Here is a 5748-nt window from a genome sequence, read left to right as displayed (position 1 = left end):
CTGGCCTTGAGAGTTTCCATGGAGAAATCGGGTATAATTTTGATAGGTCTGCCTTTATATGTTACCTGGCCTTTTCCCTTCCTGCTCTTAATATTCTTTCTTTATTCTGTATGTTAGGTGTTGATTACTATGTGGGAATGGATTTTTTTTTTTTTTTTTTTTTGTCCAGTCTATTTGATGTTTGGCATGCTTCTTGTACTTTCATAGTCATGTCCTTCTTCAGATTGGGAAAGTTTTCTTCAATGATTTTGTTGAATGTATTTTCTGCACCTTTGAGCTGGGCTTCCTCACCTTCCTATTATTCTTAGGTTTGGTCTTTTCCCAGTGTTCACATTTCCTGGATGTTTTGTGTTAAGGATTTGTTGGATTTCATATTTTCTTTTGTCAATGAATCTATTTCTTCTAGTTAATCTTCAGCTCCTGAGATTCTCTCTTCCATCTCTTGTATTCTGTTGGTTATGCTTGCATCTGCAGTTCCTGATCATTTGCCCGGTTTTCCTATTTCCAGCATTCCCTCAGTTTGTGTTTTCTTTATTGACTCTATTTCAGTTTTCAGTTCTTGAACTGTTTGAATTATTTCTTTCATCTGTTTGATTATTTTTTTTTTCTTGGCTTTCCTTACTTTCTTTAAGAGATTTGTTCATTTCTTGCATTTTTTTTGGGGGGGGGGGCTTGGTCTTTTCCTCTATTTCTTCCAATTTTTTGTTTTGTTTTTTTCTTCCATTTCTTTAAGGGATTTTCTCATATCATCTTTGAGGGCCTCTATCATTTTGATGAAGTTATTTTTTTAAGTCGTTTTCTTCTGCTTCATCTGCTTTGATGTGTTCAGGTCTAGTTGGTGTAGAGTCCATAGATTCTGGTGGTGTCATTCCTATTGATGGGTGTTTTCTTGTATTGCCGTCTTCCCATTGCTTCTTCCAGTGGGTGCAGGTGGAGCCTCTCTCTCTTTCTACCCTGTTCTCCTGGTGGGTGTAATTGGGTCAGGAGTTCTGTCTGTAACTCTGGATGAACCGAGCTCTCTTGGAGGTCTCTAGCCGAGGGCAGGTGATGGGGCCCAAAGATCAGGTGAGTGCGGGCTCAAGTTTGTCCCCTGTGGATAGGCTGTTCCAGTATGCTCAGAGCAGACCCAGAAAGTTCCACAGAGGTTGAGGGGATGTTGAACCCATACCCTGGCCCAATGCTCACCCTGAACAGCAGGACATAGTGTGAGGGGAAGGTTGGTATATGGACCAAAGTACCAGGATTGTACCACTCAGGGCAAGGTTATAGAGGGTAGTGAGATTCAGAGCTAATTCAGAGAGTTCCCAGGGAAGGCCTGACTCCCCTCAGGCAGAGGGCAGGCGATGGGACCCAAAGATCAGATGAGTGGGCCCTCAACGGTGTGAGAATACTGAGTATCTGACCTTGCAAAGAGCTAAGGGTTTGGAACATGGTGATCCTGCCAATGTAGAGTCACCCCAAGGGTGCCAGACTGAAATGGATGGTTTCACTCTCCTAAGCCATCTTGATTAGAACAGAGTGCAGCTGCTGACCTGGGCAGCTTATCGAAGTCGTGATTTACTTACAAGATGCCAGACTCCAAATGTACAGAATCAGGTCTGTAGAGGACATGAGATAGGGCTTCAGTTTCTGTGGTTACTCCACCAGCTTCCATCATAGATGTGTTACCTTCCAGGCCACTAAAGGTGACATGCCTTCCACAGCTTGTAAGAGGACATGCAGCTAGGCAGTAGAGACTGTATTGCCAAGGATTCCAGCTGCCCCAAGAATCCCCTAAGAAACCATGTCAATCAACAATTTGAAACTTGAACTATTGACATAGTAACAACCTCACTACAAAGTGTTGAAGTGTTAAATAAGAAAATTATAATTACCCTGATACTGCGTGGCTTTCAGCTTCATCTCAGGCTCATTTGGTGACTCCCAACTGCTGATTACTCTTATGGGCTTATGGAACACACATCCAATGCCCTTAAGTAGTCCAAAACAACAGAGTAGGAAGGCGCTGGCATGCTGTCACTGAACTAACAACAAAGGGGGAAGACTAAATGGGCCCGGCTTAGTAATTGGACCCTTGTAATAAATCTGAAAAGTCAAGAGCAGCAACTTTCTGTAATAGCATCTCAACTTCCTTCCAGACATCAGCAGATCTCAATGCAAAAGTCAGGTTTGGCCGGGCAGTGGTAGCGCACTCAGGAGGCAGAGGCAGGCAGGTCTTTGAGTTTTACAACAGCCTGGCTCCAGTTCCAGGACAGCCAGGACTACACAGAGAAACCCTTTCTTGAAAAAAACCAGTCTGGTTTGCACATCAGAGACAACTTGCAGAACAGTAAGGCCATGACCTGAATGACAGTGAGAGAGCCTTCACATTTTTACCTATGACAGAGTGAATAGGGACCTTGGGTGCAAAGTGAGCATAGACAAGGAGCACTAAGCATGTATTTCTGAATGCATACATTGGTTTATCACATAGATCTATTGGACTTCAAGCACATTTCCTTTCCATTCAGGGCTTATGAAATGCCATATGGGTGTGATATCCTGGGGCCCCTTTATCATTCACCTGTTCACCACCTGCATTGTAATAGAAAGACATCTTATTCCTCCTCTCCCTCCACTATCAAGTGAAATGCATAATTTACCAGTAGTAAGTGTAGTGTGTATGATGCTTTAGACAGGGGTTTGGGGAATGAAAAGGGCAGCCATTTTAAGACCATCTCCACAGTTCCAAGAATGATTCTGTCTCTTTCAATCAAGCCACACATGGCAACCTACCCTCCCGGAATGTGATGGGAACATCTAACTCTTCAAGTTCCCTATGACTCTTCAGGCAGAGAGCATTGATTGTCTAAAAGCCTTCAGAGTAATTCCCAGTAAGTCCTACTGCAATTAATTCCAGAAGCAGCTTCCATGGGTGGTAGTGGCGAAGTGAGTAGAAATCTGGAAGCAGCCATGAAAATAATTTGTAGGCATAAAATTATTTTTAAAATTTTACATTCTTTGGATTTTCTTTCACTGATTATTAAAGTAATAAAGTTCATTGGGGGAAAATGTACCAAATCAAATAGAAGGAAAAGAGAAAATCACCAATAACCTTTATCAGCAGTAAACAGCTAGCCCAGCTAAGAGAATCTACCAGGCAGCGAGTGACTCATGTGTCATGGTGCTTATGCTCCCTTCAAACAGCTCCTCAGCCACAACTTCAAAGCCAGTGTTTGCACATCCAGGATAGACTTCATCTTGGGCACAACCGGTAGTATATTCCTAATGAGATGTATGTATGCTTGTTCTATCAGTTCTGTCCCTTTAAAGAACCCTGACTAATATAGTTGCATATGAAGCAAAGTTGGTATCAAAGCTGGAGAGGCCCTTCTCCTCCCTGTAGGCACTGGATAAATTGTATGTTGTTGGCCTGCATCTGACTGCCACGCTTCAGTAAGTGTAGAGAGAGATTTTCTATTTATGTCTCGTATTAATGCTTGATAGTCTCATATTAATGCTAGCCTGTGATGACCATTTGGTTCAAGAGAACCAGCTTCTGTAAAGTGGTTACCATACCAGGAATTCTGGGTATCTAGGTCAGCACGAGCAAGCCTTCTCACACCAGGCAGCCTGAATCGACAGCGAGCGTCCTTACAGGGTCTCTAAGTTAAAACATGGCCACTTGAACAAAAGCTTTCAGAGAGCTGCTGTCCAGTGTTTTGTCCCTAACTAAGTCACCTCCTAAGAAAGCTGGCCTGGAACCTAAACATTGCATCACAGACATCATCTTTTTTCCTTATTTTTTGAAACTATTTTATTTAAAGCTTCCCAACTGCTATAGTTAATATGAATCTTACCAGGCTGAGTTTTGGGATTTCCTATTCCCCATGAGCATCTGGCCTCCTCACATCACTTAGCTGTGGTTCTGGGTTCACTGACCCACAAGTTAAGTAAGTCTCTGGAATTATCTTTAAGAAAGGCTTATTCTGTGTTTATTAAACTGAATTAGACAGTATTTCCAAGATTCCTGTGCAATAAACCAATCTCTCTCTCTCTTTTTTTCTTTTTTTTTTTTTTTCTTTTTTTTTTTTTTTTTTTTTTTTTTTTCTTTTTAAAAAAATTATTTCTTTGATGTCTCATGGTTTCTCATAAGACTTTTTAAGGGTTCTTCTTCCCTTAAATGGGAAGTGAACAAAAACTTGTTAACATTTGTTTTAGCTACTCATAGTGGGACGTGAGATGTCAGATGGATCTGAAACAGGAAAGTCCTTCACTCTGAGTGTAGGCTTCACTAAAAGTCCGTGGACTTTAACTGAGTATGGCATGTTCTCAAAACTCATCTGGGCAAGTTTGAAGGAATCCTATGCTTACCAATAGTCTTGTTTTATTCATTTTTCTTAATGAGAAGAATGATATTAATAGAAACATACCACTGTTCAAACCACTCTATTCTCTAGCATAGTGAATAGAGTTATAGTCCCTGGACCAAACCCTCATTGATGACTGCTGTTTTCTGTTGGGTTGTGCTGTTTCATGACAGAATTTCTCTACATAGCACTGGCTGACTTGGATGGCTTTGTAGCCCGTCTTGTTTCAGATGGAGACCCCTCCACCACATCAGCATCCCAAGTTCTCAGACTATGATCATGAACCATTATCATATCTGGTTCTGGATAATTTAATGAGATGTGAGTCTTCAACCTCAAAGGATGGTTCCATAATCCCTGTATCCTTCCGGATTCTAAAGCCAGAACCAAATGCTGAAGCTGCCACTGCTTGGGATGGATCCTAGCCCCTCCTTGAAATACTTTTGCATAAGCTTTAATTTGTTCATACTTTCCTTCCTTGCCTATGCTTTTCTTTAACTCCTTAGGTATCTGCTTTTTACAAGGGGCATGCTTAGTTGAGTGGGGTCTTGTCCCGAGTTTCCCGATGGTGTTCACGCGCAGGGTCGCGTGAGATTCCCTTCTCTATCCCATCTCACACCAGGGCTCTCCTTAGCTCTCTCAGCACAAGCCTTGGCTCCAACAGTGAATTTCCTGGTTCTCTTTTGTCCTTCAAACTGCACATTTTGCATTCTTTTTGCCCTGTTTGCTCTTTTTCATTGCAGATCTTCCAAAGAATGATTACTAATTGACTAACTTACTACAGGGTTATTAGTTGTCTTAAAATCTCTGCTGATGAAATCAGTCCAAAAGTCGTCAATTCAGCCTCAGGCAGATTCTTAGACTAAAAGTAAAACGCAGCCTCATTCTTTGCCAAAATAGCACAAGAATGAGTCAGACAGGTAGTGACACACCTTTAGTCCCAGCACTCAGGAGGCAGAGGCAGGTGGATCTCTGAGTTCGAGGCCAGCCTGGTCTACAGAGCAAGACAAAGAAACCTTGTCTTGGAAGAAAAAAATCACAAGAATAGTATCTGGTAGAGCCGCTGTTATCATTCCCTCCTATAAAATCTAGAGCTGGGCCTCCATAATCCGCATTGATCTCAACCCCCCTGTCTTTCAAGCTCCTGCTAGGATGGCACATTTAACCCTGCTTACCGTATCTTTGCTGTAATTCTGTCCAAAGCCCCAAAGTCTTCCGTATTACCCCACCCCCCACCCCAGGGGGGGGGAACAAAAACAAAAACAAAAAACAGCATGGGCAAGCAACAGCCCACTTCCTGTTACCGACTTCTGCCTTAGTTACTTTTCTATTGTTGTGACAAAACACCATGACCAAAGTAACTTTAAAAAGAAAGCGTTTAGTTGAGGAATCATGAGAG

This window comes from Phodopus roborovskii, unplaced genomic scaffold, assembly GCF_943737965.1.
Source record: "Phodopus roborovskii unplaced genomic scaffold, PHOROB, whole genome shotgun sequence".
NCBI lineage: Eukaryota > Metazoa > Chordata > Mammalia > Rodentia > Cricetidae > Phodopus > Phodopus roborovskii.
This window is presented reverse-complemented; position numbering follows the sequence as displayed.